The sequence below is a fragment of the Odontesthes bonariensis genome, chromosome 5, assembly GCF_027942865.1.
Source record: "Odontesthes bonariensis isolate fOdoBon6 chromosome 5, fOdoBon6.hap1, whole genome shotgun sequence".
Lineage (NCBI taxonomy): Eukaryota > Metazoa > Chordata > Actinopteri > Atheriniformes > Atherinopsidae > Odontesthes > Odontesthes bonariensis.
The window spans coordinates 26,976,190-27,000,699 of NC_134510.1; the positions used below are offsets into that span (position 1 = coordinate 26,976,190).

General features: G+C 44.1%; 1 protein-coding gene across 2 annotated transcripts in view; it reads left to right on the plus strand.

Moving 5' to 3' along the window:
• The window catches only part of LOC142380215 (poliovirus receptor homolog), a 98,765-nt gene that overhangs the window by 21,564 nt on the left and 52,691 nt on the right, over positions 1-24,510 (plus strand). The window lies entirely within an intron of this gene.

Here is a 24,510-nt window from a genome sequence, read left to right on the forward strand (position 1 = left end):
TCACCCAGTTCGAAAACCCAATATTACATGCAGTGCTAAAATAACATACCCACTACAATTACCATGAGGAGTGATGGCGTACAGGGCTTGGATGAAGAGATGAGACGGAAAAGAACCAGTAGAGTTAAATGAATAGTCAAGAAAGGGCAGCATGAGCCACAGCGATGAAAGGGATTTATTCCAAGAGGAAAGGACAGGACAGGGCTACGGTGCTTAGGGTGGAATGTGATGCACAGAGAAGTCGAGATAGGCGAAGGTAGAGAATGATGTGCAGGGCCTGAACAGACAAAGCAGAACCAGGAGCTGTAGGGGAGCTGGGTGTCTGTCAGCCATCCTACATGTAAGTTATTCGGTAGGTTGATGCATCGGCACCAGTAAGGAGACAAAGAAACAGCGTTTTTTTCTGGCACAGGAGTGTCTTGGCTGTCCACAGTAAACTACTTGTAAGACTTTACTGACCCTAAGGGGACTTGGGGCCAGATGAAAACATGCAGTGCCATAAAACCTTATGGTTTTTGCCATTTTCCTTTTTGGGTTTTATGCTTTATACAGTAGCTGTATATCTTTATTTCCCAGAATCACTCTTTAAAATTCTTTTCTCTTTGACCGCCTCTCGTCTCCTTCATTCGCTTTCTTTCCTCCCTCCCCCTCTCGTGGGTCAGGTACAGTGTCGATGTTGGTGTTTATCAATAATGAAGAGACGAGAGTAGCAGGAGGTGGAGGACGAGGGAGAGCACACTTCTTTCCTTCTTACCCGGGAATGAATTATTCACGTAGTGGAGACTCCACTAGGCACAAACACACATAGTGGAGACTCCTCTCCACTATGTGCCTTTTTTTTAATGTGGTTTTGCTTTACCTAGCAGTTGTATGTGTGAATGTCTCACTGTGACCACACACACCCCATTTGACAGCACTGCAAGTCACTTTAATCCCCTGTGCTGGGTTTTCACATAGGTTGTCACATACTAAATGATTCAACGTCTCGTGAATGTTGTTTTTTGTAGGGTTCATCCTCCTGCAATATGCTGCAGTAATACAAACGATCCCCATTTCAGTCCTGTTTGACCAGCAGCTAGCCTGATCTGAAATATTCTCTGTATGGACAGAAAATAGAAGATGGTGAATGAGACAGGGGGGTCCACAGAGGGCTGTATGCGTGAGCTGTTCTGTGTGTAATTTCATGTCAAAACCCATACAGTTAAATAGTTTGGAGGTCCCATTGTGAATTCTTCATCTTTGCCAGTTCCTTCTCACGCTTGAACTCGTGCATAGTGTATGGCCTTGGTTTCAAGGCAATGCGAAGGTTATGGTTTAGTAGTAGATGCAGGCAGTTTTGGTGTTTTGAGCTGAAATGGAAAAAGGCTTTAAAATATTTTTTAAATTACACCCTTTTTTTTATTGAAATTTTTTTTTTAAGAGTTTTTAAACTTGCCTGCAGGGTATTTTTTTCACAAGGTTGACACACTTAATTGAATTGCTAAATGGTTATTTTTGCAAATGATATTCGCTCCAGTCCTAGGGCATGTTTGTTAAAAACAGGCGACTAAATAGGAAAGCGGATCAGTATACAGCTGCATGTGTGTATGCACACACTCACAGATCTCTCCTCCAGCTGTTCATTTCTCCATGGCACTTTGAAGCCTGTTTATGTCTCCCAGTGTCCCTCCCCCTGAACCCCTCTTTCTCCTTCACTCCCCTTCTGTTACATTTCATGTGTTTCTGCTTCCCTTTCTCATTTCTGCCTGATTCCTTGTCTCTTTCTTCGTTCAGGCTGTTATCAAATGTTTCATCATGTCACTGTGAACAAAGTGAAACGTAGCACTCTCTCCTTCTTGCTTCACCTTTTTCCCCCTGCTCCTGTTGCATCACAGAGGTAGGTTTCACCTCCTGTCTCATGCATGCAACCTTGCTGTAACACCAAACCTTGTCTCTCTCCCCCCCACCCCCCTCTCTTTTTCGATGGGACATCTGTGGTGATTTGAGTGTCTATCTCACGTGGTAGCCTTAAAGTCTTTGAAGTGTGCAGGTTTTGTCAAACAGAGCTGCGTTTGCCTCCCGGTAAAGCAAACGACACACATACATTATGATAGGATGTCATTGGAGAAGTCCATGATGCATAGTGGCCACTTCTAAAAGTAGGCTTCCCATGTGTTATTGATTGCCTGTTCTGGAAAGCCCTACAAAAAGGTCAAAGAGAAGATGAGACGCATCTCAAAGTCTTAATTTCCTAGTTTTATTCTTGGGTTGTCAAACCGTCTCGCCTGTCAAAGCTGAGCTTCATTCAGACTCTCCTCCCTGCATGTCAAACTATGCACATCTAAATGTGTGTGTGCTTGCACAGTATATGCACATTAATTGTCCGTGTGTGTGTGTGTGTGTGTGTGTGTGTGTGTGGTGTCAAAGGAGCACATCCGATGGCAGCTGTGGACAGTAGATTCAGGTTGATTGGCTTTCAGACTTCTATCAAAACAAGCCAGCAGCAGTTTGGACATGTCACACTGCCAATCGAGTGTCTTCTTTTTTTTTTAATTTTTTTAATTTTATTTTTTTTTTAAACGACAATAGGAACATCCTCAAAAAAATCAGTTGAGTGCAGCCACATTGGTTGGTCATGTCCATGAAAATGTCTGATCTCGCCCACGTCGACTATGAGTTGACATTATTTTACAGGTTCTCTTTGTCTTAAGCACAGTTGGACTTGGAGCTCAATGAAAAGCCAGCTCCTGGATTACAGTAACAAAAACTGAAGTAACTCATGATGCCAACTGATTATGGGGAAGTGTATTGATAATTACTTGAGGAGGTCCAAAGCTGCAGTTTAGTATTGGGGACAGAAATGGAAATCTTTTATCATGAGTAAACTGGTTTTGGTTTTGATACAGGGGTCCTGTAGAGGACAGAAACTGCCATAACCTGAAATAAATACATTTATATAAAAATGGCTAAACAAATGAGTTCACATGATAATAAATGCAGTTAAAATTGAATAACAAAATAATTTATAGAAAAACAATTTTAATAGAATGTGAAAGAAAATCTTTGAATTTTAAACTGCATTCAGTTGAGTTATCATTGCTATTTGTTTACTTTACCACTGGGTTTTCAATTTTATTTGCTATTTTATATAGAAGATGGATGGAATTGGAATATATTTATAATTTTTTAAAATCTATTTCTGTATTTTTTTCCTTTGCATTGTATTGATCTTTTTAAGTTTACCATCTTCACCCTCTGCACATAAGGGTTGCTGAATATTATGATAACAATATCACCTCTGATTTATTGACAAACCCTTCGGCATATAATGTTGAGCTTAAATGTATTATTAGGGACCGAGCAGTGAAACTGCAAGGACCCTATTGTATCTGTAAGGTTTATTATTAGGGACCGAGCAGTGAAACTGCAAGGACCCTATTGTATCTGTAAGGTTTATTAGGGACCGAGCAGTGAAACTGCAAGGACCCTATTGTATCTGTAAGGTTTATTATTATTATTATTATTCTTATTCTTTGCAAAAGGTATGCGAAAACTCAGGAAATTTTGCGAGCGCCACGTGCTAGTCGACGACATGAAAGAATCTAAACATTATATCTTTGGGAGTTGCTCATTGGCTCTGTAGCGCCCCCTACGATGCTTAAAAATGGTGCCCGCAATGGGGTTAGTTTCGCGTAGGACAATGAAATTCGGTACACTCATTCACCATGCCCAGACGCACAAAAAAGTCTCTTGCCGCCATGGTCCCACGTACACAGGAAGGCGGCCATTTTGGATGGAAAGTGCGTTTTCGTGCCATTTTTGACCGATTCCACGCCTTGCTTAAGATCGAACTTGTCCTACAGATGTAATGCTACAAACTTCAAACTTGGCCAGGTTACTCTTAAGACATGGGGGGGGGAATTCATGGAGAAACTTTTTCAAAACTTAAAGGGTGTGGGCGTGGCAACTCCTCAAAGTTTGATGACTCGCCATCACTCGCCACAAAAAATGAAGTCGCTTATAACTCCCACATACATTATCCAATCTGTCCCAAACTTCATACGGTGAATGCTGGACCCAGCCTGAATGCGTACATATTATCATAACGACATCTACCTATAGCGCCACCTGCTGGTGGTCGGAAACATCTCTTTTTTTCCACATCTCGCATTTGATCGAACTCGTCCTACAGATTTAATGCTACAACCTTCAAACTTGGCCAGATTACTCTTAAGACATGGGGGGAAAGAGTCATGGAGAAACTTTTTCAAACCTCAAAGGGCGTGGCCGTGGCGACGCCTCAAAGTTATGACTCGCCATGAAGAATTAATTCGCTTATAACTTCCACACTCATTATCCAATCTGTCCCAAACTTCACACGGTGAATGCTGGACTCAGCCTGAACGCGTACATATTATCATAGTGACATCCTCCTATAGCGCCACCTGCTGGTGGTCGGAAATGTCATTTTTTGCCACACCTCACATTTTATAAAACTCCTCCTACAGATTTAATGCTACAAGCTTCAAACTTAGCCAGGTTACTCTTAAGACATGGGGGCAAATATTCATGGAGAAACTTTTCCAAACTCTGAACAATTCGGGCGTGGTCAGGCGGTGAAAAACGTGTGATGGTGTTTGTGATTTGAAAGCCTTATCATCATCACAACGTCATGAAACTTGGCACACACGTCCATCCTGAACACCTCGTACGTATGTGAAGGGTATCGTGTGTGGGCGGAGCAAAGTGGCTCAGTGGCGCCCCCTAGGGTACTTAAAAATGGTCCACACATTGGGGTTAGTTTTGCGTGGGACGACGAAATTCGGTACACTCATTCATCATGCCCAGACGCACAAAAAAGTCTCATGCCGCCATGGTCCCACGTCCACAGGAAGTCGGCCATTTTGGATGGAAAGTGCGTTTTCGTGCCATTTTTGACCGATTCTACACCTTGTATAAGATCGAACTTGTCCTACAGATTTAATGCTACAGACTTCAAACTTGGCCAGGCTACTCTTAAGACATGGGGGGAAAAATTCATGGAGAAACTTTTTCAAACCTCAAAGGGCGTGGGCGTGGCGACGCCTCAAAGTTCTATGACTCGCCATCACTCGCCACAACAAATTAAGTTGCTTATAACTCCCACATACATTATCCAATCTGTCCCAAACTTCATACGGTGAATGCTGGACCCAGCCTGAACGCGTACATATTATCATAGTGACATCCACCCATAGCGCCACCTGCTGGTGGTTGGAAACATCTTTTTTTTTCACACCTCGCATTTGATCAAACTCCTCCTACATATTTAATGCTAAAATCTTCAAACTTGGCCAGGTTACTCTTAAGCTAGGGGGGAAGAAAACTCTTGAGAAGCTTTTCCAAACTCTGAACGGTGTGGGCGTGGCCAGGCGGTGACAATCGTGTGATGGCGATTGTGATTTGAAAGCCTTATCATCATCGCAACTTAATGAAACTTGGCACACACGTCCACCCTGATGACCTCGTTCGTATGTGAAGGGTATCGTGTGTGGGCTGAGCAAAATGGCTCAGTGGCGCCCCCTAGAAATTTTCAAAAACCCCTCCGCATTGGAGTTATTATGTCCTCGTACGTACGCAGAGGGTATCGTGTGTGTGGGCAGAGCTGCGGCTCCAGCGTCCAGCGCATGCCCCAACGTGCGCATATCCCAACGTACGCACACCTCGGTCCCGCTCACAGCTGCTTGCAGCTTTCTATTTATTATTCTTTCTTTCTTATTCTTTGCAAAAGGTATGCGAAAACTCAGGAAATTTTGCGAGCGCCACCTGCCAGTCGACGACATGAAAGAATCTAAACTTTATATTTTTGGGAGTTGCTCATTGACTCTGTAGCGCCCCCTACGGTGCTTAAAAATGGTCCCCTTAATAGGATTAGTTTTGCGTAGGACAACGAAATTCGGTACACTTATTCATCTTGCCCAGACGCACAAAAAAGTCTCTCGCCGCCATGGTCCCACGTACACAGGAAGGCAGCCATTTTGGATGGAAAGTGCGTTTTCGTGCCATTTTTGACCGATTCCACGCCTTGCATAAGATCGAACTTGTCCCACAGATTTCATGCTACAGACTTGAAACTTGGCCAGGTTACTCTTAAGACATGGGGGGAGAGATTCATGGGGAAACTTTTTCAAAACTTAAAGGGCGTGGCCGTAGCGACGCCTCAAAGTTTGATGACTCGCCATCACTCGCCACAAAAATTGAAGTCGCTTATAACTTCTACATACATTATCCAATCTGTCCCAAACTTCATACGGTGAATGCTGGACCCAGACTGAACGCGTACATATTATCATAGTGACATCTACCTATAGCGCCACCTGTTGGTGGTCGGAAACATCTCTTTTTTTCCACATCTCGCATTTGATCAAACTCGTCCTACAGATTTAATACTACAAGCTTCAAACTTGGCCAGATTACTCTTAAGACATGGGGGGAAAGAGTCATGGAGAAACTTTTTCAAACCTCAAAGGACGTGGCCGTGGCGACGCCTTGAAGTTATGACTCGCCATGAAAAATTAAGTCGCTTATAACTTCCACATACATTATCCAATCTGTCCCAAACTTCATACGGTGATATCTGGACCCAGCCTGAACGCGCATAGATAAAATAGTGACATCCACCAACAGCGCCACCTGCTGGTGGTCAGAAACGTCTTTTTTTTCCATACCTCACATTTTATCAAACTCCTCCCACAGATTTAATGTTACAAACTTCAAACTTAGCCAAGTTACTCTTAAGACATGGAGGCAACAATTCATGGAGAAACTTTTCCAAACTCTGAACGGTGTGGGCGTGGCCATGCGGTGAAAATCGTGTGATGACGTTTGTGATTTGAAAGCCTTATCATCATCTCAAGGTAATGAAACTTGGTACACACGTCCACCCTGACGACCTCGTATGTATGTAAAGGGTATCGTGTGTGGGCGGAGCAAAATGGCTCAGTGGCGCCCCCTAGAAATTTTCAAAAACCCCTCCGCATTGGGGTTATGCTGTGCTCGTAAGTACACAGCGGGTATCGTGCGTGTGGGAAGAGCTGCGGCTCCAGCGTCCAGCGCATGCCCAACGTACGCACATCCCAACGTACGCACACCTCGGTCCCGCTCACAGCTGCTTGCAGCTTTCTAGTTATTATTATTATTCTTATTCTTTGCAAAAGGTATGCGAAAACTCAGGAAATTTTGCAAGCGCCACGTGCCAGTCGACGACATGAAAGAATCTAAACATTATATCTTTGGGAGTTGCTCATTGGCTCTGTAGCGCCCCCTACGGTGCATAAAAATGGTCCCCTTAATAGGATTAGTTTCGCGTGGGACGACGAAATTCGGTACACTCATTCATCATGCCCAGACGCACCAAAAAGTCTCTTGCCATCACGGTGCCACGTACACAGGAAGGCGGCCATTTTGGATGGAAAGTGCGTTTTCGTGCCATTTTTGGCCGATTCCACGCCTTGCATAAGATCGAACTTGTCCTACAGATTTCATGCTACAGACTTCAAACTTGGCCACGTTACTCTCAAGACATGGGGGGAGAAATTCATGGAGAAACTTTTTCAAAACTTAAAGGGCGTGGGCGTGGCAACTCCTCAAAGTTCGATGACTCGCCATCACTCGCCACAACAAATGAAGTCGCTTATAACTCCCACATACATTATCCAATCTGTCCCAAACTTCATACGGTGAATGCTGGACCCAGCCTGAACGCGTACATATTATCATAACGACATCCACCTATAGCGCCACCTGCTGGTGGTCGGAAACATCTCTTTTTTTCCACATCTCGCATTTGATCGAACTCGTCCTACAGATTTAATGCTACAAGCTTCAAACTTGGCCAGGTTACTCTTAAGACATGGGGGGAAAGAGTCATGGAGAAACTTTTTCAAACCTCAAAGGGCGTGGCCGTGGCGACGCCTCAAAGTTATGACTCATCATGAAAAATTAAGTCGCTTATAACTTCCACATACATTATCCAATCTGTCCCAAACTTCATACGGTGATAGCTGGACCCAGCCTGAATGCGCATAGATAAAATAGTGACATCCACCAACAGCGCCACCTGCTGGTGGTCAGAAACGTCTTTTTTTTCCATACCTCACATTTTATCAAACTCCTCCCACAGATTTAATGCTACAAGCTTCAAACTTAGCCAAGTTACTCTTAAGACATGGAGGCAACAATTCATGGAGAAACTTTTCCAAACTCTGAACGGTGTGGGCGTGGCCATGCGGTGAAAATCGTGTGATGGCGTTTGTGATTTGAAAGCCTTATCATCATCTCAAGGTAATGAAACTTGGTACACACGTCCACCCTGACGACCTCGTACGTATGTAAAGGGTATCGTGTGTGGGCGGAGAAAAATGGCTCAGTGGCGCCCCCTAGAAATTTTCAAAAACCCCTCCGCATTGGGGTTATGCTGTGCTCGTAAGTACACAGCGGGTATCGTGCGTGTGGGCAGAGCTGCAGCTCCAGCGTCCAGCGCATGCCCAACGTACGCACATCCCAACGTACGCACACCTCGGTCCCGCTCACAGCTGCTTGCAGCTTTCTAGTTATTCTTTCTTTCTTCTTTCTTTCTTTCTTTCTTTCTTATTCTTTGCAAAAGGTATGCGAAAACTCAGGAAATTTTGCGAGCGCCACGTGCCAGTCGACGACATGAAAGAATCTAAACATTATATCTTTGGGAGTCGCTCATTGGCTCTGTAGCGCCCCCTACGATGGTTAAAAATTGTCCCCGCAATAGGATTAGTTTCGCTTGGGATGACGAAATTCGGTACACTTGTTCATCATGCCAAGACGCACAAAAAAGTCTCAGGCCGCCATGGTCCCACGTACACAGGAAGGCGGCCATTTTGGATGGAAAGTGCGTTTTCGTGCCATTTTTGGCCGATTCCACGCCTTGCTTAAGATCGAACTTGTCCTACAGATTTCATGCTACAGACTTCAAACTTGGCCAGGTTACTCTTAAGACATGGGGGGGGAAATTCATGGAGAAACTTTTTCAAAACTTAAAGGGCGTGGGCGTGGCAACTCCTCAAAGTTCGATGACTCGCCATCACTCGCCACAACAAATTAAGTCGCTTATAACTCCCACATACATTATCCAATCTGTCCCAAACTTCATACGGTGAATGCTGGACCTAGCCTGAACGCATACATATTATCATAACGACATCCACCTATAGCGCCACCTGCTGGTGGTCGGAAACATCTCTTTTTTTCCACATCTCGCATTTGATCGAACTCGTCCTACAGATTTAATGCTACAAGCTTTAAACTTGGCCAGATTACTCTTAAGACATGGGGGGAAAGAGTCATGGAGAAACTTTTTCAAACCTCAAAGGGCGTGGCCGTGGCGACGCCTCAAAGTTATGACTCGCCATGAAGAATTAATTCGCTTATAACTTCCACACTCATTATCCAATCTGTCCCAAACTTCACACGGTGAATGCTGGACTCAGCCTGAACGCGTACATATTATCATAGTGACATCCTCCTATAGCGCCACCTGCTGGTGGTCGGAAATGTCATTTTTTGCCACACCTCACATTTTATAAAACTCCTCCTACAGATTTAATGCTACAAGCTTCAAACTTAGCCAGGTTACTCTTAAGACATGGGGGCAAATATTCATGGAGAAACTTTTCCAAACTCTGAACAATTCGGGCGTGGTCAGGCGGTGAAAAACGTGTGATGGTGTTTGTGATTTGAAAGCCTTATCATCATCACAACGTCATGAAACTTGGCACACACGTCCATCCTGAACACCTCGTACGTATGTGAAGGGTATCGTGTGTGGGCGGAGCAAAGTGGCTCAGTGGCGCCCCCTAGGGTACTTAAAAATGGTCCACACATTGGGGTTAGTTTTGCGTGGGACGACGAAATTCGGTACACTCATTCATCATGCCCAGACGCACAAAAAAGTCTCATGCCGCCATGGTCCCACGTCCACAGGAAGTCGGCCATTTTGGATGGAAAGTGCGTTTTCGTGCCATTTTTGACCGATTCTACACCTTGTATAAGATCGAACTTGTCCTACAGATTTAATGCTACAGACTTCAAACTTGGCCAGGCTACTCTTAAGACATGGGGGGAAAAATTCATGGAGAAACTTTTTCAAACCTCAAAGGGCGTGGGCGTGGCGACGCCTCAAAGTTCTATGACTCGCCATCACTCGCCACAACAAATTAAGTTGCTTATAACTCCCACATACATTATCCAATCTGTCCCAAACTTCATACGGTGAATGCTGGACCCAGCCTGAACGCGTACATATTATCATAGTGACATCCACCCATAGCGCCACCTGCTGGTGGTTGGAAACATCTTTTTTTTTCACACCTCGCATTTGATCAAACTCCTCCTACATATTTAATGCTAAAATCTTCAAACTTGGCCAGGTTACTCTTAAGCTAGGGGGGAAGAAAACTCTTGAGAAGCTTTTCCAAACTCTGAACGGTGTGGGCGTGGCCAGGCGGTGACAATCGTGTGATGGCGATTGTGATTTGAAAGCCTTATCATCATCGCAACTTAATGAAACTTGGCACACACGTCCACCCTGATGACCTCGTTCGTATGTGAAGGGTATCGTGTGTGGGCTGAGCAAAATGGCTCAGTGGCGCCCCCTAGAAATTTTCAAAAACCCCTCCGCATTGGAGTTATTATGTCCTCGTACGTACGCAGAGGGTATCGTGTGTGTGGGCAGAGCTGCGGCTCCAGCGTCCAGCGCATGCCCCAACGTGCGCATATCCCAACGTACGCACACCTCGGTCCCGCTCACAGCTGCTTGCAGCTTTCTATTTATTATTCTTTCTTTCTTATTCTTTGCAAAAGGTATGCGAAAACTCAGGAAATTTTGCGAGCGCCACCTGCCAGTCGACGACATGAAAGAATCTAAACTTTATATTTTTGGGAGTTGCTCATTGACTCTGTAGCGCCCCCTACGGTGCTTAAAAATGGTCCCCTTAATAGGATTAGTTTTGCGTAGGACAACGAAATTCGGTACACTTATTCATCTTGCCCAGACGCACAAAAAAGTCTCTCGCCGCCATGGTCCCACGTACACAGGAAGGCAGCCATTTTGGATGGAAAGTGCGTTTTCGTGCCATTTTTGACCGATTCCACGCCTTGCATAAGATCGAACTTGTCCCACAGATTTCATGCTACAGACTTGAAACTTGGCCAGGTTACTCTTAAGACATGGGGGGAGAGATTCATGGGGAAACTTTTTCAAAACTTAAAGGGCGTGGCCGTAGCGACGCCTCAAAGTTTGATGACTCGCCATCACTCGCCACAAAAATTGAAGTCGCTTATAACTTCTACATACATTATCCAATCTGTCCCAAACTTCATACGGTGAATGCTGGACCCAGACTGAACGCGTACATATTATCATAGTGACATCTACCTATAGCGCCACCTGTTGGTGGTCGGAAACATCTCTTTTTTTCCACATCTCGCATTTGATCAAACTCGTCCTACAGATTTAATACTACAAGCTTCAAACTTGGCCAGATTACTCTTAAGACATGGGGGGAAAGAGTCATGGAGAAACTTTTTCAAACCTCAAAGGACGTGGCCGTGGCGACGCCTTGAAGTTATGACTCGCCATGAAAAATTAAGTCGCTTATAACTTCCACATACATTATCCAATCTGTCCCAAACTTCATACGGTGATATCTGGACCCAGCCTGAACGCGCATAGATAAAATAGTGACATCCACCAACAGCGCCACCTGCTGGTGGTCAGAAACGTCTTTTTTTTCCATACCTCACATTTTATCAAACTCCTCCCACAGATTTAATGTTACAAACTTCAAACTTAGCCAAGTTACTCTTAAGACATGGAGGCAACAATTCATGGAGAAACTTTTCCAAACTCTGAACGGTGTGGGCGTGGCCATGCGGTGAAAATCGTGTGATGACGTTTGTGATTTGAAAGCCTTATCATCATCTCAAGGTAATGAAACTTGGTACACACGTCCACCCTGACGACCTCGTATGTATGTAAAGGGTATCGTGTGTGGGCGGAGCAAAATGGCTCAGTGGCGCCCCCTAGAAATTTTCAAAAACCCCTCCGCATTGGGGTTATGCTGTGCTCGTAAGTACACAGCGGGTATCGTGCGTGTGGGAAGAGCTGCGGCTCCAGCGTCCAGCGCATGCCCAACGTACGCACATCCCAACGTACGCACACCTCGGTCCCGCTCACAGCTGCTTGCAGCTTTCTAGTTAGGGACCGAGCAGTGAAACTGCAAGGACCCTATTGTATCTGTAAGGTTTATTATTATTATTCTTTCTTATTCTTTGCAAAAGGTATGCGAAAACTCAGGAAATTTTGCGAGCACCACCTGCCAGTCGACGACATGAAAGAATCTAAACTTTATATTTTTGGGAGTCGCTCATTGGCTCTGTAGCGCCCCCTACGGTGCTTAAAAATTGTCCCCGCAATAGGATTAGTTTCGCGTGGGACGATGAAATTCGGTACACTCATTCATCATGCCAAGACGCACAAAAAAGTCTCATGCCGCCATGGTCCCACGTCCACAGGAAGTCGGCCATTTTGGATGGAAAGTGCGTTTTCGTGCCATTTTTGACCGATTCCACGCCTTGCTTAAGATCGAACTTGTCCTACAGATTTAATGCTACAGACTTCAAACTTGGCCAGGTTACTCTTAAGACATGGAGGGAAAAATTCATTGGCCAACTTTGTCAAAACTTAAAGGGCGTGGCCGTGGCGACGCCTCAAAGTTTGATGACTCGCCATCACTCGCCACGAAAAATGAAGTCGCTTATAACTCCCACATATATTATCCAATCTGTCCCAAACTTCATACGGTGAATGCTGGACCCAGACTGAAAGCTCACATATAAAATAGTGACATCCACCTATAGCGCCACCTTCTGGTGGTTGGAAATGTCTTTTTTTTTCCACACCTCGCATTTGATCGAACTCCTCCTACATATTTAATGCAAAAACCTTCAAACTTGGCCAGGTTGCTCTTAAGACATGGGCCGAAGAAATCATTGGCCAACTTTTTCAAAACTTAAAGGGCGTGGCCGTGGCGACACCTCAAATTTATGACGCGCCATAAAAAATTAAGTCGCTTATAACTCCCACATACATTATCCAATCTGTCCCAAACTTCATACGGTGAATGCTGGACCCAGACTGAACGTGCACATACAAAAAAGTGATATCCACCTACAGCGCCACCTAATGGTGGTCGGAAACTTCATTTTTTTCCACACCTCTTATTTGATCAAACTCCTCCTACATATTTCATGCTAAAATCTTCAAACTTGGCCAGGTTACTCTTAAGACATGAGGGCAAAACTTCATGGAGAAACTTTTCCAAACTCTGAACGGTGTGGGCGTGGCCAGAGGTGAAAATCGTGTGATGGCGTTTGTAATATGAAAGCCTTATCATCATCGTAAAGTCATGAAACTTTGTACACACGTCCACCCTGACGACCTTGTGCGTATGTAAAGGGTATTGTGTGTGGGCGGAGCAAAATGGCTCAGTGGCGCCCCCTAGAAATTTTCAAAAAACCCTATGCATTGGGGTTATTGCGTGCTCGTACGTACGCAATGGAAATCGTGCGTGTGGGCAGAGATGCGCGACTACGGCGTCCAGCGCATGCCCAACGTGCGCACATCCCAACGTACGCACACTCGGTCCCGCTCACAGCTGCTTGCAGCTTTCTAGTTATTATTATTCTTTCTTTCTTATTCTTTGCAAAAGGTATGCGAAAACTCAGGAAATTTTGCGAGCGCCACCTGCCAGTCGACGACATGAAAGAATCTAAACTTTATATTTTTGGGAGTCGCTCATTGACTCTGTAGCGCCCCCTACGGTGCTTAAAAATGGTCCCCTTAATAGGATTAGTTTTGCGTAGGACAACGAAATTCGGTACACTTATTCATCTTGCCCAGACGCACAAAAAGGTCTATCGCCGCCATGGTCCCACGTACACAGGAAGGCAGCCATTTTGGATGGAAAGTGCGTTTTCGTGCCATTTTTGACCGATTCCACGCCTTGCATAAGATCGAACTTGTCCCACAGATTTCATGCTACAGACTTGAAACTTGGCCAGGTTACTCTTAAGACATGGGGGGAGAGATTCATGGGGAAACTTTTTCAAAACTTAAAGGGCGTGGCCGTAGCGACGCCTCAAAGTTCGATGACTCGCCATCACTCGCCACAAAAATTGAAGTCGCTTATAACTTCCACATACATTATCCAATCTGTCCCAAACTTCATACGGTGAATGCTGGACCCAGCCTGAACGCGTACATATTATCATAGTGACATCTACCTATAGCGCCACCTGCTGGTGGTCGGAAACGTCTCTTTTTTTCCACATCTCGCATTTGATCAAACTCGTCCTACAGATTTAATACTACAAGCTTCAAACTTGGCCAGATTACTCTTAAGACATGGGGGGAAAGAGTCATGGAGAAACTTTTTCAAACCTCAAAGGGCGTGGCCGTGGCGACGCCTTGAAGTTATGACTCGCCATGAAAAATTAAGTCGCTTATAACTTCCACATACATTATCCAATCTGTCCCAAACTTCATACGGTGATATCTGGACCCAGCCTGAACGCGCATAGATAAAATGGTGACATCCACCAACAGCGCCACCTGCTGGTGGTCAGAAACGTCTTTTTTTTCCATACCTCACATTTTATCAAACTCCTCCCACAGATTTAATGCTACAAGCTTCAAACTTAGCCAAGTTACTCTTAAGACATGGAGGCAACAATTCCTGGAGAAACTTTTCCAAACTCTGAACGGTGTGGGCGTGGCCATGCGGTGAAAATCCTGTGATGGCGTTTGTGATTTGAAAGCCTTATCATCATCTCAAAGTAATGAAACTTGGTACTCACGTCCAACCTGACGACCTCGTATGTATGTAAAGGGTACCGTGTGTGGGCGGAGAAAATTGGCTCAGTGGCGCCCCCTAGGATAATTAAAAATGGTCCACACATTGGGGTTAGTTTCGCGTGGGACAACGAAATTCGGTACACACATTCATCATGCCCAGACGCACAAAAAAGTCTCATGCCGCCAATGTGCCACGTCCACAGGAAGGCGGCCATATTGGATGGAAAGTGAGTTTTCGTGACATTTTTGACCGATTCCACACCTTGCTTGAGATCGAACTCGTCCTACAGATTTAATGCTACAGACTTCAAACTTGGCCAGGTTACTCTTAAGACATGGGGGGGAAAAATCATGGGGAAACTTTTTTAAAACTTAAAGGGCGTGGCCGTGGCGACTTCTCAAAGTTCGATGACTCGCCATCACTCGCCACAAAAAATTAAGTCGCTTATAACTCCCACATACATTATCCAATCTGTCCCAAACTTCATACGGTAAATGCTGGACCCAGCCTGAACGCGTACATATTAACATAGTGAAATCTTCCTGTAGCGCCACCTGCTGGTGGTTGGAAATGTCTTTTTTTTTCCACACCTTGCATTTGATCGAACTCCTCCTACAGATTTCATGCTACAAGCTTCAAACTTGGCCAGGTTACTCTTACGACATGGAGGGAAAGAATCATGGAGAAACTTTTCCAAACTCTGAACAATGTGGGCGTGGCTAGGCGGTGAAAATCGTGTGATGGCGTTTCTGATTTGAAAGCCTTATCATCATTGTAAGATCATGAAACTTGGCACACACGTCCAACCTGACGACCTCGTATGTATGTAAAGGGTATCGTGTGTGGGCGGAGGAAAATGGCTCAGTGGTGCCCCCTAAAAATTTCCAAAAACCCCTCCGCATTGGGGTTATTATGTGCTCGTACGTACGCAGAGGGTATCGTGCGTGTGGGCAGAGCTGCGCGACTACGGAGTCCAGCGCATGCCACAACGTGCGCACATCCAACGTACGCACACCTCGGTCCCGCTCACAGCTGCTTGCAGCTTTCTAGTTATTATTCTTTCTTTCTTCTTTCTTTCTTTCTTTCTTTCTTATTCTTTGCAAAAGGTATGCGAAAACTCAGGAAATTTTGCGAGCGCCACGTGCCGGTCGACGACATGAAAGAATCTAAACTTTATATTTTTGGTAGTCGCTCATTGGCTCTGTAGCGCCCCCTACGATGGTTAAAAATTGTCCCCGCAATAGGATTAGTTTCGCGTGGGATGACGAAATTCGGTACACTTGTTCATCATGCCAAGACGCACAAAAAAGTCTCAGGCCGCCATGGTCCCACGTACACAGGAAGGCGGCCATTTTGGATGGAAAGTGCGTTTTCGTGCCATTTTTGGCCGATTCCACGCCTTGCTTAAGATCGAACTTGTCCTACAGATTTCATGCTACAGACTTCAAACTTGGCCAGGTTACTCTTAAGACATGGGGGGGGAAATTCATGGAGAAACTTTTTCAAAACTTAAAGGGCGTGGGCGTGGCAACTCCTCAAAGTTCGATGACTCGCCATCACTCGCCACAACAAATTAAGTCGCTTATAACTCCCACATACATTATCCAATCTGTCCCAAACTTCATACGGTGAATGCTGGACCTAGCCTGAACGCATACATATTATCATAACGACATCCACCTATAGCGCCACCTGCTGGTGGTCGGAAACATCTCTTTTTTTCCACATCTCGCATTTGATCGAACTCGTCCTACAGATTTAATGCTACAAGCTTTAAACTTGGCCAGATTACTCTTAAGACATGGGGGGAAAGAGTCATGGAGAAACTTTTTCAAACCTCAAAGGGCGTGGTCGTGGCGACGCCTCAAAGTTATGACTCGCCATGAAGAATTAAGTCGCTTATAACTTCCACACTCATTATCCAATCTGTCCCAAACTTCACACGGTGAATGCTGGACTCAGCCTGAACGCGTACATATTATCATAGTGACATCCTCCTATAGCGCCACCTGCTGGTGGTCGGAAATGTCATTTTTTGCCACACCTCACATTTTATAAAACTCCTCCTACAGATTTAATGCTACAAGCTTCAAACTTAGCCAGGTTACTCTTAAGACATGGGGGCAAATATTCATGGAGAAACTTTTCCAAACTCTGAACAATTCGGGCGTGGTCAGGCGGTGAAAAACGTGTGATGGTGTTTGTGATTTGAAAGCCTTATCATCATCACAACGTCATGAAACTTGGCACACACGTCCATCCTGAACACCTCGTACGTATGTGAAGGGTATCGTGTGTGGGCGGAGCAAAGTGGCTCAGTGGCGCCCCCTAGGGTACTTAAAAATGGTCCACACATTGGGGTTAGTTTTGCGTGGGACGACGAAATTCGGTACACTCATTCATCATGCCCAGACGCACAAAAAAGTCTCATGCCGCCATGGTCCCACGTCCACAGCAAGTCGGCCATTTTGGATGGAAAGTGCGTTTTCGTGCCATTTTTGACCGATTCTACACCTTGTATAAGATCGAACTTGTCCTACAGATTTCATGCTACAGACTTCAAACTTGGCCAGGCTACTCTTAAGACATGGGGGGAAAAATTCATGGAGAAACTTTTTCAAACCTCAAAGGGCGTGGGCGTGGCGACGCCTCAAAGTTCTATGACTCGCCATCACTCGCCACAACAAATTAAGTTGCTTATAACTCCCACATACATTATCCAATCTGTCCCAAACTTCATACGGTGAATGCTGGACCCAGCCTGAACGCGTACATATTATCATAGTGACATCCACCCATAGCGCCACCTGCTGGTGGTTGGAAACATCTTTTTTTTTCACACCTCGCATTTGATCAAACTCCTCCTACATATTTAATGCTAAAATCTTCAAACTTGGCCAGGTTACTCTTAAGCTAGGGGGGAAGAAAACTCTTGAGAAGCTTTTCCAAACTCTGAACGGTGTGGGCGTGGCCAGGCGGTGACAATCGTGTGATGGCGTTTGTGATTTGAAAGCCTTATCATCATCGCAACTTAATGAAACTTGGCACACACGTCCACCCTGATGACCTCGTTCGTATGTGAAGGGTATCGTGTGTGGGCTGAGCAAAATGGCTCAGTGGCGCCCCCTAGAAATTTTCAAAAACCCCTCCGCATTGGAGTTATTATGTGCTCGTACGTACGCAGAGGGTATCGTGTGTGTGGGCAGAGCTGCGGCTCCAGCGTCCAGCGCATGCCCCAACGTGCGCACATCCCAACGTACGCACACCTCGGTCCCGCTCACAGCTGCTTGCAGCTTTCTAGTTAAAAGTTGCGTTCACCTTTGCACCCGTGCATTCTGGTTAGTTGTAGAAAAAGCACAAAAGCTCAATTTTCTCTGTGAAAAAGGTCTAGAGCCCACCATTCATTGCATTCCAAGCAGTCTTTTACAATACTGATAGTGCACATGCTGGTATTGTGATGACGGTAAATGTTTGATATGTTGTGTAGGCCTTAATACAAATTTAGTAAGAGGGAAAGGAATGCCAGCATAGCATTCATGTAATCAAGTTATACAGCAGCCGAAACAGTCACTTGCCGTTTCTTTGGAGTTCACGCCGTCTCTGAAGAATTTACTGCAGTGGATCTAATAAATTTGACAAAATAAGTCCAGTTAAACAATGATTTAGGGAGGGAATTAGGGGGGATATTTATAATTTTTTTTTTAAATCTATTTCTGTATTTTTTTCCTTTACATTGTATTGATCTTTTTAATCTGTCAAAATGAAATTTCTTTATTTCATTGTCTATAGATGTAATAACTTCTGTCATTTCCTCTTTGCATCACTCCCTATTTATTTCCCCAAGCCCATTTATTTCCATCTTTTCATTTTACATTACTGTCTCGGCTTTTACATTCCCGTATGCATTCCTCCTTCATTATGCAAATTAGGGGGGAGGTCTCTCAGATCACAGTTAATTGAACTTGAATGAATCATTTTGGTTTTAAATTATAAAATCAAAATGAAGCACTTATTGCTCTCTGTTACTTTGATGTACTCGTGTCCCATTTAGTTCGGCACTGCCACCCCTCCTTAAAGAAATGCTGTGTAACTTTTTAACCTATGCAGCCTTTTAGTCGGGTGTCAAATATTAATTGGCTGAAAATCAAGGTTCCTTGTTTTGAAAATGCTGAAGTTTTCCTTTTGAAGTCAAGACAGTTTGTCACATGTTTATTTCTATTAGAAATTTTTAAGAATCATTTAATGTATTTTGATTAGAAATTCTGCAGTTTAATATGTTTTTCTTTTCACAGCTGTATTTCACAGTTAAATATACAGAGGCTTGCAAAAGTATTCATTCCCTGAGACATTTTTCATGTTTTTGTTTCCCTCCAAACTTGAATTAGAATGGATATTTTTTCTCATTGAATTTATGCAACTTTCCAACGACCTTGAACATGCAAAATATTTGTTATTGTGAAGCAAACATTAATAAGTACTATAAGAATACCTGCAGCTGTAATTGGTGCAAAAGATGGCTCTACAGAGTATGTCTCTGTGAGCTTGGTACATCTAAGCATTGGGAATTTGTCCATTCTTCAGAGCAGAAGTACTTCAACTCCTTCAAGTTGGATGGGTTCCCTGGGTGTGCAGCAATCTCTAAGCACTCAAGCAGTATGCTGAGCGTCATTGTTCTGCTACAAGGTGAACGCCTGTCTGTCTCAAATTTCTGGAGGAATTTGGAACTATGCACCATTCTCTCAATTCTGACCAGTTTCCCAGCTCTTGCTGATCAAAAACATACCCAAAGCATAATGCTGCCACAACCATGTTTCACTGTAGGGATGTTGTTCGTGGGGTGATGAGAGTTGTTGGGTTTGTTCCAGACATGGCATTTTCCTTGATGACTATAAAGTTTTTATTATAGTCTAATCTCATCAGAGGACCTTTTTCCATTTGTTTGGGGAGAGTCTCACCTGCCTTTAGGTGAACATTTCTTTAAGCAATGGCTTTTTAATTGGCCACTCTTCCATTAAGCCCAGCTTAACGCCCTCCTTGCCCAGTCTGAGGTTTTGTGCCCCATCAATTTGCTCCATGGAGCAGCAAATGGGGCGAGTACATTTGTGCCCAAGGGAGTGGATACTTGCAAGCCACTTTACTTGTAAAGCACATTTAAAAATGGGTTTGGCAAACCATAAATCACAATAAAGCATTTACTATGTGTTCAAGAAGTGAATTTAAGATGATTGCAATTAAATATAATTGAAAGTCAATTGAATAATTCTGTGGCGACAGAATAGAAAGATTAAATCAGTGTGAATGCCTTTGAGAAGAAGCGAGTCTTAATAAGTTTGTATGGGAAAAGGTGAGCTGCTCAAAAATGAGAAACGGCCGCCAGGCAGTAACTACCAAGTTCACCTGGTTGGTCAACGTCAGGGTTCTGACTGACGAGTAGATAAGGTAGATGAGTTGAGGCTATCCCATTTAAAATCTTTTAAAAGCAACAGAATCTTAGAGCAGTGCATAGAGACCAGTAGTTGTTCCTGCTCCAATACTGTTGTACAGCGACAAAGACGAGAGCTAAAAAAAAACATGCGAGGTAGGACTTCATCGAAGTGAAAAGTCTTAACTGGAAAAAAAAATTGTTCTAACAAGAGAGGTACATTTTTTATTTGTCAGAAGGTTTTTCACATTGGATCATCTGTAGTTAAACACAGAGCAGAGAATACCATCAGGGTCAATCGCAAAGTCTTCTTTTCGTAGAGGCTGAGAAAATCTCAAATCACATTTGTTTTGGATTGATTTGAAGCTTTTTTTTTCCAGCTTTTTTTCAGCTGCACTGTTCAGAATGAAAAAAGTGCGACTGCCTCAAAACAATTTAAGCTGCACGGCACAAAACTACAACCATAGTAATAATCATGGAGTTCAATTTGTGTCTTTGTGCCAGTGTCTCAGACACACAAAATTGCACATTGGGAACTTCTTAAAGCTCCCTATTTGGCAGTTCTTTCATTCCAAAACCACTTGTATCCAAGGCCAGTGCAAAAGCACAGTCAGTGCTGAGAATATAACCCAGACTCCTGAACAATGAAATTGCAAAAATCTTCTTCTTATTTTTTTGTAAGACTCAGGTTGTTGTTTAGTGGAAGTTCTGCCTTGTGTCCACGGAGTCTTTTGGTTAATGTTAAACATCGTGATGAATATGTAAAGTGTGGACCTCTTGCAAAACTCAACGATTCATAAGAAACTTGTAAAGTGTGCTGGAAATCATTGCAACTCCCCAGTAAGAAAAAGATTATCTTGCTTATGGTGCACTCCATACTGCCTGTATCAAAGCCATTATTCTTCAAGAGAGGAGAGGGTGAGCGCCACAATAACAACAAAAAGTGATGGAAATGGAGAAATTCATGCAGACCTGAAAGAATAATGAAAGCCCAGAATGCTTACTGAGACAGCTGTATACTGGAGAGGCCCATGGAAAACACACCCACATTCTATCTCTTGTGCGCTGTATCATGCACAGTCCAACACACGCACACACACACAATGGGCTGGTAGGAAGCAATCTGGAAGAACACGGGAGTGGGCAAGCTTCATTGTAGCCCACCTGACAGTGTATTGCTGGTGGCTTGATGAAATGGCAGAGGCACCGAGCTCTGAAGGCCATTAGATATTTTAGTTGACGGACTGAGCTCCTTGTCCCCCTGACGTTGTGCTTTTCTCCAGCATAGAGGGGATCAGGCAGAGGACATGAATGCCATTAGGCGTCAGAGTCAGCCAGGCAGGCAGCGAGACAGGCGGACACAGACTGATAAGCGTATGTTGGTTTTATAAGCCACGGCTGGCTCAAATGGGCTGCAGAGAAAATGAGGATTTGGGGTATTTTTTCCCTTTTTTTAAATTTTTTTATTTTATTTTTGACTCTCTTTCACTTCCTCCGGCTCATTCACACTGTTTCAGTGTTTTTCTATTTTGCTCTCTATTCACATACACTGTTTTTCACAAGGTCAGGTGTGGAGTCTACCCTGCCTCTCCTCGCTCTGTTTCTCTCCAACGGTGCCATCCATTTTTAGTTACCCCCTCGCATCTTCTTCCACTCTCCTCTTTCTTTCTCTCTTTCACATCTTTTGTCCCTCAACTGTTTCCTATTAACCTTGGCTTACGCCGTCCCCTCCTCCTCTCAACACTTTCATTCTCTATTCCTGGCGCTGCAGTCTTTTCACACTCTCTCATCCACACTTTCCTTGCACTTCATCCCTCTCCTCGGCTCTCCTCCTCCATCACTTTGGCATTCCCAGGCTGTCTGATCATTTCATTCCTCCATCCCTCCAGCACGGTTCCTCTCCGATCAATTTTCCTCTTCACAGATGAATGGTGGGAAATATGGAAATGTCAGCGTGACCAGGCAGGAGATCAGAGAGGACTATGTTAATATGGCAGGGTTGTCACAGCACTATCAGCATAATGTGTGTGTGTGTTTGTGTGTAAACGTATGCACATCATGTGGGTGTTGAAGACATAATGTTAGGTGACAGTACTTAGGTTGGTGACATTCGACCACTTGAGGATGTTGAGTGTAGTATCTGCTTGTGTGCATTAGTTCTGTTTTTTTTTCTTTGCATGTCACCTGCAGGCAGCAGAGCTACTCTAAAGTGGAGCAGTGGTGACACAAGGCTAGTATTCTCCCTCTCCTCCCCTCCAACGCTCTTTTTGTTTTTTACTCCTTTTACTGCTCTCACTCCTACCCTTGAACTCTTTTATTCAACAATCTTTAGTTTCTGTCGGTCTCTGTCGTCTGTTTAGTACGACCAGTATTCTAAATATTTATACTGACAAACACTTTTTCAAATGCAGCCTTGCCTCAATATTTCTGAAAGTCTGTTGTGTTTATATCCATGCACACACTGACGTCTTCAGTTCTAATGACACTTTGAGTCTTCAGGGTTGGGATCTTGGGGGTATTGTGAAGGATGATGCTGTGTTTGTTTTGTGTATAATATTAATTTCCCCTGAGAGTTGTCTGGAGACTCATAAGGCCAGACTGTCTCCCGTCTGAGCTCTGACAGGAACTGACCTGTGATGACTTGCCTCTTATTGCCTCCGAATGACGGACAACAGACCCCTGCCTCAGTTCTGCCCCCACATGTTTACATGCGCATTTGAGTTGAACTCTGGTTGCAGCTCAACTTGGGCAGTTAGAGTACTTTCCTTTGTCCCAGTTAACATGAATGGGTAGGGAATCATTTTACTGACTGAAAGATGTCCGATGTCGCAGCGTTGTGGACTGTGAAAACGTTAATGACATTTTACCACTTCTATCGTTCTATTCTAGATATTGTAGATTTAAGTATAGCCAAATTCACTTGAGAGACTTATTTAAGTAGGTGATCTTGTCAAATGATGCAGCACTTATTAACTCAGGATATTATTAGATCAGCGCGCCGGTCTGGAAATGCCTTAAACAACTGCGAGTTGATATGTAGTCTTAATGGTTTGATTTTCATCACGATTTCTGACGCTTTCAGCCATCTGACTAAAGAAACAGAATAATTAGTGCATGAGAGAAGCTTAACTGGGGAATTCTGTTGCATTAAAGTACACTCACGCTTTACTGTTGTTACAAAAAGATGAATGCTTTCCCTTTTCTCGGCTTTACTGAATGGCAACTGTGGAGCATGAGCAGCGCACCGGTGCCAGTTTGAGTCTAGCTGAGTGCAGTGATGTTTAAAGACACGGCAGGAGTTGTTAGAATCGTTAGACTCCCAGCCACATTATCTGGGTGTGTTGATCCGGATTTGAGAAGTTTCAAATTTCACAAGATTTCATGAGGTAACTAATCTTTAGTGTCACATCGTGCAACGACGCCGAACATGTCAAGTAGACTCCATTCATTTGCCACAATCGAGACTTGTAATCTAGGGGTTTCAGTAACCTTTCATTCCATTTTCTTCTTTTCAGCTACATCATTTTGTAACCAGAGCACAGCTCCCATTCCCAAAGCTAATCTGTAGTTGGTCAGGCCAGTTCAGGTAGATTGACAGCGGGTTGTAGCTTGATCCCCACTAAAAGTTCTAGATACTTGAAAGATTACAGGCCTGGAGCTCCACACTAAAGTCCTCATGACATGTTTGTATGTCCATGTGTACTGAACATAAGTGCTGGGTTTTGACTAGCACAGATGTGATTGTGTGTGTCCAAAGAGGGAAAAAAATGTTGTGCTTTCTAGCCCAATAAGGCTAGGCTCTGTGCTGCTCCCACAGGCTGCTTAGTGGTTGTCCAGAGTTTCCTCTGTGGCTGCAAGGGGGTTGTTTTGTGGTTGTAAATTGGGCTGGTCCTGTGAGAGCTCATGTTATTCTAGGAAAGTCTGGTTTTCTTCCACTTTCCCACTCGGTCTCTCACTCATTCCTCCCTCTTCTCTTCTTCCCCGTTGATATCTTAGATCTCCCCAGAGAAGAGAAGGTGTGGTGTTTATTGCTCGTCAAAAGAGAAAGAAAGCTCTGGCCTTTCTTCTCGCTTATGGGTTTCATGTGTGTGGGTTCACCTGTGTGTGCATGTGTGTTCCCAAGCCCTCCAGTTAATAATAGTCTCAACACAACAGCTTTGGCTCAACACAAACTGGGAGAAC